The sequence below is a fragment of the Lithobates pipiens genome, unplaced genomic scaffold (assembly GCF_037356315.1).
Source record: "Lithobates pipiens isolate NorthernLeopardFrog02 unplaced genomic scaffold, aLitPip1_a1.2 Scaffold_22, whole genome shotgun sequence".
Taxonomy (NCBI): Eukaryota; Metazoa; Chordata; class Amphibia; order Anura; family Ranidae; genus Lithobates; species Lithobates pipiens.
Genome location: NW_027507784.1, coordinates 105,625,829 through 105,640,571, shown reverse-complemented (window position 1 = coordinate 105,640,571; position 14,743 = coordinate 105,625,829). Strand labels below are relative to the sequence as shown.

Here is a 14,743-nt window from a genome sequence, read left to right as displayed (position 1 = left end):
ACCAGCGTCGGTGACGAGCAGTGTTCCTGGGGAACACGCTGCCACGCACGTGCAGCGCGATCGCGCGCATGCGCCTTGCACAGCCGGGGAGTGACCATCTGTGATCGGCCGTGACTTCATCACGGCCGATCACGTGGTAAACAGCCATAACCAATGGCTGTTCACCCCCTTCGGTGGCGAGCGGTGTCTCCGTGACACGCCGCCACCGAATAAAGAGGGATTCGCGCGCACGATTGCGCGCATTCCCTATTTAAACGGGAGGTCGTCATATGACGGCCTCCCGCCACAATAGGTGCACCCCCTGGCCGTCATTTGACGGCCGGCAGTCAGCAACTAGTTAACTTTTTGCTATAATAAATATCCCCCAAAAATATATATAAAAAAATGTTTTCCTCAGTTTAGGCCGATACATATTCTTCTACATATTTTTGGTAAAAAGAAATTGCAATAAGAGTATATTGATTGGTTTGCGCAAAAGTTATAGTGTCTACAAAATAGGGGATAGTTTTATGGCATTTTTATAATTTTTTTTATTTTTTACTAGTAGTGGTGGCGATCAGCGATTTTTATCGTAACTGCGACATTATGGCGGACACGTCGGACAATTTTGACACATTTTTGGGACCACTGTCATTAATACAGCAATCAGTGCGATTAAAATTGCATTGATTACTGTAAAAATGTCACGGGCAGTGAAGGGGTTAATATGTATCCTAGTATGTGTTCTAACTGAAGGGAGGATGGGACTGTGCAGGGAAACTAACAGATCGCTGTTAATACTCTGTATGAACAGACGATCTGTCAGTTCACTGCTCAGAGAACTGGAAACTGTATGTTTACATACACAACTCCCGGTTCTCCATGTGCCCCAAGGCGATAGAGGCCGCCGGGCACTCGCCTCGGCTCGGGGAGCGAGCGGGGGGCGTGCGCGCCCCCCCTTATGCCCGTTTATGCTACCGAGGTAGCATGACGGCGATTTGCACAGCCGAACCATGCTGCCGCAGTACAACTGTTGCAGCTGATCGGAATGCAGTTAAAATCCTACAAAATCCCTTTGTGCAAGTGTAAGAACTGATGCTGGTTTGAAGCTAAAGGATGGTCACACCAAATTTTGATTAGATTTACATTTTTCTTCTGTTTGCTTAAGGTTGCATTTTGTAAATTGATAAAAATAAACAAATAAAATATATATTTTGAGAAAGCATTCTTACTTTACATCATTTCTTCACACCTGCCTTGTGAAATTACCTGGACCAGGAACCAAGAATATGCAAAAATTCTTTAAGCCCACGTGTTTTCATTTTTTTTTTTTTTATATCGCCACTTTTCTTTTATGGCCTGTGCCAATCTGTTTATTATCAATTCCAGATGCTTGTGGGATTATTTAGAATTATTTGACAGGTGAATTTGACATGCTTCGGGTGGATTTATCATTCCCATAGATTTCTTTGAAAATGCAAAACTTGCTGATGCAAACTCCCATTGACAGAGGCCCTTATACTGGCTTTTCAAACTAACAAATTAAATAATTATGACTGAATTCACACTGCTGTGTGTTGCGGTGTATGTGGTTATGCACGGGGGTTTAGATGTCCATACAGTCTCCCTTTCCTTTTCATCAGTAAAATGCAGGACATAGATGTGAGCCAGCCACATTGGAGAGAATAGGATTTCTGCTTATCGTTATACAGAAAAAAATAAGGAGTTTTGCTTCATAAAAACAGACTAGTGTGAATAGGTCCTTAGGTTTCATTCACACCTGAGTGATCTGATGTGTTGCCCAACGAGTGTTAAAGTGGACCTAAGCCCATCATTTTATTTTTTTCCCTGAGGGTCCTTTCACACGGGGCGGATCAGTGCTGATCCGCCCCGTGGATATCCGCTTGCACAGCGGGGATTGCCGGAGCGATCTCCACTGAGCAGGAAGATGACAGGTCTATCTCTGCACACTGCACAGGGACAGACCTGTCACAGCGCCGCTCTCCCCTATGGGAGATTGGATGGCGACGGAACCGCAGTGTCCGTCATCATCCGATCCGATGCCGGATGGAAAAATAGCTTTTTCCTCCGTCACACTTGTATGGGTTTAACCAATCTTGTTTTTTTTGTACAATTATCCTTTAAGGGGGCGTGGCAAGGGTTGTGTCCTATGCCTGCATACTTTTGCTGATAGGTGTCCCTCATTCCCATCTCAAAAAGTTGAGAGGTATGCAGATCAAACATAGACTAAAATGGCAGTTTCCTTGGATGTAAGGCCTCTTTCACAATGGACGTATGCATCAGTGCCCTGTGTGAGGGCAGTGCATACCCCCACAAATTTCAGATTGGGAGCAGCCACTGGGACCCAATTAATAGCCATGGAGCTGCACAGAAGGCCTGTGCCCCCCCCCCCCCCCCCCCATGTGGGCATACGCTCTGTGTAAACAAGGCCTGAAGGATAGGAGGGGTTAGTTCTTCCTCTTTAGGATTTTCACTCTTTTCTATGGAGCCCGTTCACACTGCTGGGCTGTCATTCATTGGGAAAAATAGCACAGGTGCGATTTCCTGCTGCATCAATGCATGTTTTTTTGCCCATAGACTTCAAAGGCAGTGGCCTAACAAAAATACGCAGAATGCAAGAAAACGTGCATCAAAAGTGCACAAAACAAGCATGAAAATGCAGACGGGTGTGAGCCTTTCTCAACCATTTCACCATAGATGACCCTCAAAATGATTTTAAGATCTTGGAGAACCCCTGCAAAAATCAATCAGAGGTCTGCCCCCCCCCCCCTACAATAGTGGTCAGCATGCCACCTTTACAGATTGCCCAAAGACATTGGCATCTGCTGCTGGTTCTGTCACAGGTCAAGGAAACCCTGGTGAGCTCTGGAGGAACCCTGATTGGGAAAGGCTGGTTTAGGGATTTGTTTTAACCACTTCCCACCTGTAGGACGTCATTTAACTTTATGTGGAGATATCTGAATGATGCCTGCAGCTACAGGCATCATTAAGATATCTATTTTTCAGCCAGTGATTCCCTACAGCAGGGCCGTCTTTAATATTGACTGGATCCTGGGCAAACATTTTCTTGGGCTCCCTCTTCCATGCAATTTCGCTCTCCACGTGCTTTGAGACATACAATAAATAGCAGCTAGACTCAAAATCAGATTACTGAATCAGATCAGGCAGCGATTGTGCTTCGTTGCCAAAGGTTACAGTGTATCATAACCGCTCACTGACTGGCTGCTAGAGGTTACAGCACACATTATGGCTCAATATTACAGCACATGACATCTGCTTGCTGATTGGTTGCTAGAGATTACTGTACATCAATACTGCTCACTGATTGAATGCTAGAGGTTACTGAACATGTATACCACTCACAAATTTTTTTTTAGAGGTTACTGCACATTATTATTGCTCACTAATTGGTTGCAAGAGGTTAGTGCACAGCATTACTGCTCATTCATTGGTCGCTAAAGGTTACAGGACATCATCTCCTCACTGCCTGCCTGCGTATTCACATGCACCGTTATTTTGAAGAAGGGTTCCACCTCCAATTTGCCAGAGGTTACAGTGTATCATTACTGCTCACTGACTGGCTGCTAGAGGTTACAGCACACATTATGGCTCACTATTACAGCACATGACATCTGCTTGTTGATTGGTTGCTAGAGATTACTGTATATCAATACTGCTCACTGATTGAATGCTAGAGGTTACTGGACATGTATACCACTCACTAATTGGTTGTTAGAGGTTAGTGCACATTATTATTGCTCACTGATTGGTTGCATAAGGTTAGTGCACAGCATTACTGCTCATTGATTGGTCGCTAAAGGTTACAGCACATCATCTCCTCACTGCCTGCCTGCATATTCACATGCCCCAAAATTCATGCCATGGCAGCATGTTATTTTGAAGAAGCGTTCCACCTCCAATTTGCTTACTTTTGCAGAACATGATGTTAGGCTTAATAACCACAATTGTAGGCAGGACTTTCAAGCATGCTCCTTTACCTCCCCAGTGGACAGCATTCCGCAGAAGTGATGGTGGATGCGACCTCAGTTGGACACAGGGGTGGACTGACAACTCATGGGGCCCCCGGGCAATAGAAAATTATGAGGCCCCTGGGCAATAGGAGATTATGGGGCCCCCGGGCAATAGAAGATTATGGGGCCCCTGGGCAATAGAAGATTATGGGGCCCCTGGGCAATAGAAGATTATGGGGCCCCTGGGCAATATGAGATTATGGGGCCACACAGTATACACACGCAGACACACAGTATACACACGGACTACACATAGACACACTGAAAAGGTACTGGAGAGGCGGGGCAGCTATAATCTTGGAATTTTTAAAAAAACACAGATTTTTACATGCTGTCCCTGGTTTTATTGAGGCTGGCAAACCTGATGGGGCCCCCTAGTGGCATGGGGCCCTCGGACAGTGCCCCGATGGTCAGTACGCCCCTGGATGGACATGATTTACATATGAATGCTGTCTCTATTTAAATATCAATGCTGCGGTCCACCACTATTTACATATTAATGCCACCACTATTTACATATCAATGCAGGTTATTTACATGTAAACACAGGGTCTGCAGGTAAGTCATCTGTACATGCCAATACAGAGCTGGGCTGCAGCAGCAGAAGTTTCTATTGAGATATCGGGACAAAGCACGGGACTAAAACTTCAAGGGATGAGGGAATTTAAACTGGGATAGTTGGCAAATTTGAGGCAGCTGCTTTGGGCCCCACTACAATGATGGGGCCCAGGGCAGCTGCCCCTTTTGCCCTGCCCTAAAAACGGTCCTGCCCTACAGTGTAAAAGTCATTTTAGCGACTGTTTAGCCCCTTGATTGATAGAGATTACTGTACATCAATACTGCTCACTGATTGAATGCTAGAGGTTACTGAACATGTATACTACTCACCAATTTTTTTGTTAGAGGTTACTGCCCATTATTATTGCTCACTGATTGGTTGCAAGAGGTTAGTGCACAGCATTACTGCTCATTGATTGGTCGCTAAAGGTTACAGCACATAATTTCCTCACTGCCTGCCTGCGTATTTACATACAACTAAATTCAGGGCACCATGTTATTTTGAGGAAGGGTTCCACCTCCAATTTGCCAGAGTTTACAGTGTATCATTACCGCTCACTGACTAGCTGCTAGAGGTTACAGCACACATTATGGCTCACTATTACAGCACATGACATCTGCTTGTTGATTGGTTGCTAGAGATTACTGTACATTTATACTGCTCACTGATTGAATGCTAGAGATTACTGAACATGTATACCACTCACTAATTGGTTGTTAGAGGTTACTGCACATTATTATTGCTCACTGATTGGTTGCAAGAGGTTAGTGCACAGCCTGATTGGTCGCTAAAGGTTAAAGCACATCATCTCCTCACTGCCTGCCTGCATATTCACATGCACCAAAATTCAGGGTGCCATGGCAGCATGTTATTTTGAAGAAGGGTTCCACCTCCAATTTGCTTACTATTGCAGAACATGATGTTAGGCTTAATGAACACAATTGTAGGCAGGACTTTCAAGCATGCTCCTTTACCTCCCCAGTGGACAGCATTCTGCAGAAGTGATGGTGGATGTGACCTCAGGGGGATCACGACCACCATGATATACATATGAATGCTGCCTCTATTTAAATATCAATGCCGCGGTCCACCACTATTTACATATTAATGTCACCACTATTTACATATCAATGCAGGTTATTTACATGTAAACACAGGGTCTGAAGGTGAGTCATCTGTACATAGCAATACAGAGCCGAGCTGCAGCAGAAGAAGTTTCCACTGAGACATCAGGACAAAGCACAGGACTAAAACTTCAAGGGAATTTAAACTGGGATAGTTCGCAAGTTTGAGGCAGCTGCTATGGGGCCCAGGGCAGCTTCCCCTTTTGCCCTGCCTTAAAAATGGTCCTGCCCTACAGTGTAAAAGTAATTTTAGCGGCTGTTTAGTCCCTTGATTGCTTTTACAGGCGGCAGGAGGGGATGTCCCCTCCCACGGCCCTCCGGTGCTTCTCTGGGTTCCCCCTTGCGATTGGGGGGGGCAGAGAACGGATCCGGGGGTGGTGTTTTACCATAGAGCTGGCCAGCTCTATGACCCTTGGAGGCTGAAAGTGACGTCATGACATCACTTTACGGTTTTGGCAAATGTAAACACTTACATTTTTTTTTTTTTTTGCTGGAAAACCTGAGATTATTATTATTATTATTTTTTTTTGTCACAGGTATTCCAGCATATAGGAGAGATGTGGGGACTTATAGACCGCAGATCTCCCTGCAAAGAGGACCTGTCATGCCCTATGCCTATTACAATAAATGATTACATTCCTTGTATTAGAGAAAGTGTAAAAATATATATTTTTAATGCCCCCCATCCCCTCGTGCTCGCACACAGAAGCGAATGGATACAAGGGTTGTGCCCGCATATGTAAACGCCATTCAAACCACGCGTGAGGTATCGCTGCGATTGTTAGAGTGAGCGCAATAATTCTAGCACTAGATATCCTCTGTAACTGTAAACTGGTAGCCTGTAAAAGAATTGAAAATTTCACCTATGGAGATATTTAGATACTGTAGTTTGCCACCATTCCACGAGTGTGCGCAATTTTAAAGCGTAACATGTTTGGTATCTATTTACTCAGAGTAACATCATCTTTTATATTTTACCAAAAAATTGGGTTATCTATTGTTTTCTTGCATTAAAATTCATTAAAGTAAATTTTTTTTTTTAAATGAAGATTGAAAAATTGCTGCGTAAATACTGGAGACAAAGAATTGCAATGACTGCCATTTTATTCCCCTAAAAAAAAAAAAAAGATATATATATATATATATATATATATATATATATATATATATATATTATATGTTTGGAGGTTCTGAGTAATTTTCTATCAGTGATGATTTTTCCATGTAGAAGAGGAATGTCAGAATGGACTTGGGCTGGAAGAAGCACAATGAAAAGCTATGTACTGTCTGTGATCAGTTGAAGCACAGAGCGTTGTCCAATCACCACATTTTCCATTTAGCGGAGAGCCGGAGAAATATTATGGATCGCTCATCACCTTTCTGTATAGAATTCAGAATGACAGGAAGAATCTGATTGGCTGTTATGGACACCAACACAGTTCCTTCCTCGGGCTCATTCAACTATAACAATACCACGTAATCCAACCACCCTACACCCAATGACGTTGGCCAGTGGGCAGGGAAAGCCTCCAGAAAGGCGGTACTCTACCTCTGAAGCCCCCACCCACCTGAGCGCCGACGCCGCCATTGCCACTCCTGGCAGTCCCGTAGCCGTTCCGATGACGTCACCCCTTTGCCAACACTCACCCTCAGCGGGAGCAGTGGACTGCAAACAGATTCCCCCCGCCCAGCTGTCAAGCGAGATATCGCGATAACCTGACAGGAGCTAGTGGGATTTGGCCTTGAGCAAGGTTCAGCCCTTGTGGGGGGTAAGTTTGTAAACACGGAGGGTGAAGAGCGGCGGTAGAACGGGGACTGGAATGCCCGCTGCCCTCTAACATGGCGGAACGGGCACTACCATTGTCAGGCTGGAGCTGCTGAAGGACCTGCAAGGACAGCAGTCCCCATTCCTCAGGCAGGTATGGATGGATGGATGGAGGGGAAGGTGCTGCTCTGTCTGTCTGTCTGTCTGTCATGTCTGGTTACCAAGGCAGCAGCATCGTTCTCCGGAGCCCCCTGGACCACACACTCTACTGACACCCATACAAACCCCTGTCTGTCTGTCTCTAGAATGTTCCCTGACAGACACATCTCCAGCTGTCAGCAATGAAGGAGCTCATCCTATACATCATGTCCTCCTCTCCATTCCAGACCTTTGTAGCTGGAAAGGCTGGAGGAGAGCGAATGCATGGCCAACGTTCTGCGCATGCGTCCCGATGTCAGCTACACACACAAGATCACACTTAGCGACACACTGCGATTATTTACCAAACCAGGCGCTCCAGAGTGTTAGCGCTTTGTGCCACGCCAACTGGCATCCGGTGTTGGTGTTTACATTGTAGACCCCAGCTTGTTATAAACAATGGCCCATCATTCCCACCGCTATGCATCTTACTGCTGATCTCCTGCAGACTTTATGCTGCATTCCTCATTATTAAACTGGTTGTAAACCTCAGACATGAACTATGAACAGAGCATATCCTTCTATAGCAGAGATGGCGAACATTGGCACCCCAGATGTTTTGGAACTACATTTCCCATGATGCTCCACTACACTGCAGAATGCATGAGCGTCATAGGAAATGTAGTTCCAAAACATCCGAGGTGCCAAGGTTCGCCATCACTGTTCTATAGTGTGTACTTATCTCAAATAAGAACAGTAAGTGTCATTTCTGTCTGCTGCTTTGTTCCTTTGCATGAATCACTTATGACAAGTTTTCCTGACAAGATAAAAATGGTGACAGAGGAGGGAGCTCCATCTAATTGACAGCCTCAGCTCTATTACTGTGTGAAGGGGGAAGTCCCTTCCCCTTTTTCCCCTTCCCCTTCTCCTTTTTTCTCCCTTCCCCTTTCTCCCTTCCCCTTTCTCCCTTCCCCTTTCTCCCTTCCCCTTTCTCCCTTCCCCTTTCTCCCTTCCCCTTTCTCCCTTCCCCTTTCTCCCTTCCCCTTTCTCCCTTCCCCTTTCTCCCTTCCCCTTTCTCCCTTCCCCTTTCTCCCTTCCCCTTTCTCCCTTCCCCTTTCTCCCTTCCCCTTTTTTCCCCTTCCCCCCCTTTTTTTTCCTTTCCCTTGCCCCTTCCCTGTCCCTCCAATCAGCTCCCCGAGCTCTCTTCACTGAGCTCTGAAAAGTGTAACTTCAACTCTCTGCCCCTTTTTTCTGAACTCTCAGACAAGTTATGAATTCTGGACATTGGGCCAGTTCACACCATATGCAGTCCAGTGCTTTTATTTTATTTTTTTTGCTGCATAAAAAAACGCATGGACAGTAGGTTATGTTTACTAATGGCATAGTTCACACACTAGTGCAGTCGTTTCCATAACATTCCAGTTCCAGAAAAAAAGTAGAACACGGTGCATTTTTCCTGCGCTGGAATGCGTTAAAACACATACAAAAATGCATCAGAATGCACTAGAACATATGAAAAAGACATGCAAAATGCATCGGACCCCAGGACAGTGGGGAAAAAAAAGCATCTGGAAACGCACTGGAACGCGTTAAAAACGTGCATGTAAAAACTCATCTGGAACGACTGGAGTGCATTTGTGGTGTGAACCAGCCCAAAAATAAGAGAAAAAAGCACCAGAATGCACTGGAACATGTTAAAAAAGCGCATTCAAAAACGCATCTGGAACAAATCTGGAGTGTGTTTTTTTTTTTTTTTATGTGAACCAGCCCGAAAAAAAAGCATCTGGAATCCATCAAAAACGCACTGGAATGTGCCAAAAAAAGCATTAAAAACGCGCATGCAGAAATGCATCCAGAACACATCTGGAGTGCATTTTTTTGCTGTGATCCAGCCCTTTGAATGGATGTAGAGAAGATAATATTTCAGATAAACAGGTATAACTTATGTAGGAAGATTTGTTTCATCTCTGTGTATCATCTCAGGCCAGTCACTTCACTGGGTATATGTAAGGGTTTACATCCACTTTAAGACAGTGAAAATGGTGGATGATCTCTGCGCAATGTGTCAGCACAGCCACCTGTAGTCACCACCCGGGAAGCATGTGACAGGATGACGATCCGTAAGATACCACCAGCACGCTATAGAAGGACATTAAAACAGAATTTCATCCCAAATGGTAAATTCCACTCTACCAGACCCCCCCTAACATTTGGCACTTTATTTTTTTCGGAGTGGAGCAGGTACCTGTTTTTGTTAGGTACCCGCTCCCCCCACTTATAGTCGCCACAGTGTTCCCAGCAGAAACACCCCCCCCCCCCCTCCCCTGCATCCTTCTGGATCATAAGCTGCGGGATCATACAGATATCATTCAATAAGCAGCTGGCTATGAAGCAGTCACAGCCAGCTGCCCACCGTTAGTATGCCATCGCCAAAGGCCAGTGAGGAAAGCGCTGGATCGTGGGACAGGTAAGTGTCTATTTATTAAAAGTCAGACGCTACAGTTTTTGTAGCTGCTGACTTAATTTTTGAAAATATGACAAAATAACCGCTTTAAGGACAGAACATGCATTCAGTGGAGATGTTTCAGGGCCACTGAGGGCTTCTTTAGACAACTGATGTCACTGCTGTGTGTGGGAAATTGTCCTGAAAGGTCACCGCTTGTTGGTGGAGAATAAATGCCCTACCTTTAAAGGGGAACTAAAGCTTCCTGTTGTTTTCAGCCAAGGAAGCTGCTGTCTTGGCCTCCGTTTGATCTGAAACTGCCATGTTGCTACACATGTGATCAGTTATGACACCAGTCATTGGATGGTTTGACAGTTTGGTTGAGAACACAACCAATATGAAAGTTACACTCCCTACTAATCATTCCATGGCTTGACAGTTAAGTTGTGCCAGTTATTTCCTGCATGCAACGGTTATATCAATGAATATTGTTGCACTTTTTAAAAGTGGAACTAAACCCTTCTTGTCATCTTGGCTTCCGTTTTGATCCGCAACTACCACGGTGCTGCACAAGTGATCAGTCATTGGATGGGTTGACAGTTTGGCTAAGATCACAGCCAATGTGACAGGAATTCTGCCATTCCAGGAGAGTAATTGTTTTTTTTAATTGTTTAATTGAAGGGTTTAGTCCTTCTTTAAAGAGTAACACTAGCCAGAAAATTAAGTCCTGCTAGATCACATCAGGCTGGCTCCTTTTGAATAGCATAGATAGATATGTAAAACATTAAAAATAAGTATCTATACTGTTTAAAATCTAGTAATACATTGTCTCACCCTTCTCTGCACATGCTCAGTTGCTCTCTGTTTAGGCACTGCTGAATTTGTAGAGGACGATCTACTGACGGCCTTAGGGCCAGTTCACACCACCTGCAGTCCAGTGCATTTTTTTTCTGCCTCAAAAATGCATGGAAAGTAGGTTATATGGTTTTCAATGGCATAGTTCCCACCAAAATATAAACAAAAAAGTCTGTGCTACTACCCATACATCACATAGAAAGCAGAGTGCCCGGGTGCCCACCAGTGCTTGCAGTTCCATAAAAGAAAGTAGAACATTCTGCATTTTTCCTGTAGTGGACTTTACTGGAACGCTGTAAAATGCATCAAAAACGCACCTAAAGGCACTGAAAGACACGTCTTTATTTAAGGTTAAGATTAAAGGGGGGGGGGGGGGATGCCCTGGTCTGCATCAAAAAATACATCAAACAGGCATCAAAAACGTATATGCAGAAAAGCACCCGTACAATGTTTCTATGGTGTGACAGAATTAAAGCGGAATTAAACCATCCTATCCTTTACAGCAGGGATATTCAATTAGATCTCCAGCTGTTGCAGAACTACAAGTCCCATGAGGCATAGCAAGACTCTGGCAGCCACAAGCATTACACCCCGAGGCAGAGGCATGATGGGACTTGTAGTTCTGCAACAGCTGGTGGACTGCTAATTGCATATCCCTGCTTTACAGGAAAGGAAGCTGTTTCTGTGTGATCTGCAACTGCAATGGTGCTTTACATGTGATCAGTCATGACTCCAGCCATTTAAAGGTTTGACAATCTGGTTGAGGACACAAGCAAATGTAACAGTTGGAATGCCAGGATTGCTAACTGTTTTTTTTTGAAACAGTTGAATTGATGGGTTTAGTTCTGCTTTATGATTTATGCTGTTCAGGAGGACTAGCCTCCAGCAAGAAGAAACAGGAGCAATGCTGGAAGCAATTTATAGCACACACTTATTTTGGTAGCATAATTATTAATGTGGAATGTATGTTCCTTGCTAAAGAACGTTATTTTGTTATTGCGTTGTTATGGGTAAAGTTCTGCTTTGAAGTGGTTGCTAACTTCAGACGTGAAATATGAGCCAAACATATCACCTCTATTGTGTGTAATTGTCTCAATCCAGAATACCAAGTGTCATTTCTGCCCTATTTCTTTGCTGTCAGCATGAGTCACTTCTGACAAGTTTTCCTGACACCAAGAGAAAAAGGTGACAGGGGAGGAACCATCACACAGGCTATGATTGACAGCATTAGCCTTGTTCCTGTTTGCTGTGTGAAGGGGACGTGTCCCTTCCCTCCAATTAGCTCTCTGAGCTTTCCTCACTGAGCTTTGCAAAGTGTTACTTTAGCTCTCCGCCCCCTTTTTTCTGACAGTTCAGACAAGCTTTATAAATTCTGAACTTTAAACTGCTGTAGAGAAGAGAAGACTGCAGATAAACAGGTAATAGGTATAACTTTTATATAGGAGGATTTGTTTCATCTTTGTGTAGCACAATTTTGGCATCATAAACTTCAGTGGAAATGCACTAAAACACATCTACATGTGAGTTGATGCATTTTCCATGCTGAGTGCTTTTTTCTCCCCCATGTAACAGCAGATATCCTTATCATTGGCCAAAAGCACAGAGGCATCAAAAACCAGATCAAGTCGCACTACATAATCGCACTTAAAATTAGATCAAATCGCAGCCACAGTTGTGTGAACCGAGCCTCAATAAATAAGGTAAAGGATGCAGCCTTTGGGCTCACGCAGGAACATGGCTTTTTAGATGAGGTGTTCCATTAATTAATGTGTGCCAGCATTTTAAGGTATATTCAGCAAGAGTGAAGAACTTTTGTAATTCACAGGAATCTATTTTGGTAGTCAAATCAGCAAAATATTGAATGCTGTAGGTGCCTGCATCGTATACCTTTGATCTTTATTGAATAAGCCTGTATATACACTATATTAGCAAAAGTTTTGGGACACCTGCCTTTACACGCACATGAACATCCCAGTCTTAGTCCATAGGGTTCTTCTCCCGGCAGGGGAAACCAGAGAAGATAGTGATTATTGCTATCGGCTATAGCAGCCTTTAGCGATAATCGCAGGTAAAAGCCCAGCATGCTAGCTGTACCCAAGTTGATCAATCAAGCAACTTGGTACATTTAGCCTGTCCATACATGGTCTGAATCTCAGCCAGTTCCTGCTGAACCGGCCAAGATTCAAACCATGTATAGGCCATAGGCACATTTCACACTGGACAGACTCTGTTTTGATGAACAGGGGATCTGCCCGCTGATCCCCTGTTGATCAGAGCAGAACAGGCAGATGACATGTCCAGTCCGTTTTTGTAGAGCAGGTATGGACAGAGCCCGTTCTATGGGCAGCCAGGGGTAAAGAGACTCCGCTGTCCTTTACACCTGACTGCCGTCTGATCTGATCTGCCTAGAAGGACAACAGATTGGATGAGAGGTAGGTGGGTGTAAAAGGACACAAGTCCATTTACACCGGCCAGTCCATAGGGGTGAATGGACCGTCCGATCAGGTCTGCCTGAAAAACTGAGAGGCGGACCTGATCAGAATGGTCGCATGGGAGGGGCCTAATCATACAAGGTGCTCTAAATATTTACATAGTTAGGCTGAAAAAGACATAAGTCCATCTAGTTCAACCAATAGAAAAAATCCATATACAGAACCCTATACCCATAGTTGATAAATATATAAAGCATGAACCAATTAGCTTCAGCAGGAGACAAAAAAAAATGCACAACTTTACATTTAACAACACTAAACCTCATTTGCTACATAGTTGCCCAATCAGACATCAAAATGGTTCATTTAGATTTCCGAACTCTATTTCTCCTTGCACCCTTATCCACATTAAATGCATATGGGGTTGAATTTACTAATAGAGCACAGGATGTTCAAGTTGCAAAGTGACTGTTAATAAATATGTCCAATCACGTACAGAGGAAAACAAAATGGATTTTTTCTAACACATGATTTGGTTAATTGTAACAGCTTCCTTTTTTCTTTTTTCTTTTTTCTTTTCATTTGAGCAAAGTTAAGAGTCTTGACCCCTATAGTGAATTACCCCCTATATGTTTCTCTCATTTTTTCAGTGTTTTAAAGCAGTATTACAATCAAAACCCCCAAAACTGATTATATTGCAGCTTATTCATTCTTAGATGTTTTTTTAACGTTTTCTTCCTTTATTTATACCTGTTCTAGCCACTCTCCCGATGACGTCCTTGGTGACGAAACGCGTCGGGTTGGGCCAACGAGAGTGACGCAATCACACCAGCCAGGACCCTTAAATTAGAAGCGCAGCACAACAAAGGAATTAGGACGCCTGTATTTTGATATTATACATCGCTTGTTTGTTATATTGGCCTTGTGAGTATGTTTTAATCTTTATATTAAATTGATTTTAACCAAATACTACACCATGAGAGACTTTTTTGCTTTTCTCTTAACCTGGATGGATTCCTTTGGAGTGTTTATATATGGAGAGCTGTTGTCTGGAGGTTTGATGATTCCCTCCACTTGGAGTTTATACAAAGCTCGTTTAGTCATCCGTTATAGGTGGTCAAACATTCTGGTAAGGTGCATTAACTAGAGCACGTTTGTGTAGTGGAGGGTTATTTCACTTTGTTTGCTGGCAGAGAAGCTGCTTTGGATGATTTGTTACAAAATTTCTGGAATTCCTTAAAGGGGTTGTAAAGGTAAATGTTTTTTCACCTTAATGCATTCTATGCATTAAGGTGAAAAAACATCTGACAGTGCCGGCGCCCCCAGCCCCCCCTTCCCCGTTTTACTTACCTCACCCCTCAAAAGTCCCGCGTTCGTCCCCCGACATCCTCTTCGC

General features: G+C 43.9%; 1 protein-coding gene across 3 annotated transcripts in view; it reads left to right on the top strand.

The window, feature by feature from the left end:
* Positions 1–7,306: 7,306 nt before the first annotated feature.
* The window catches only part of ATF2 (activating transcription factor 2), a 176,891-nt gene continuing 169,454 nt past the window's right edge, over positions 7,307–14,743 (top strand). For 2 of the 3 annotated variants that reach the window (XM_077448060.1, XM_077448058.1), the window contains exons 1-2: positions 7,307–7,633; positions 14,107–14,271. The gene's annotated coding sequence lies outside the window, so the exon portion shown is untranslated. The remainder of the gene's footprint in view (positions 7,634–14,106; positions 14,272–14,743) is intronic. The other variant, XM_077448059.1, reaches the window with a different exon arrangement.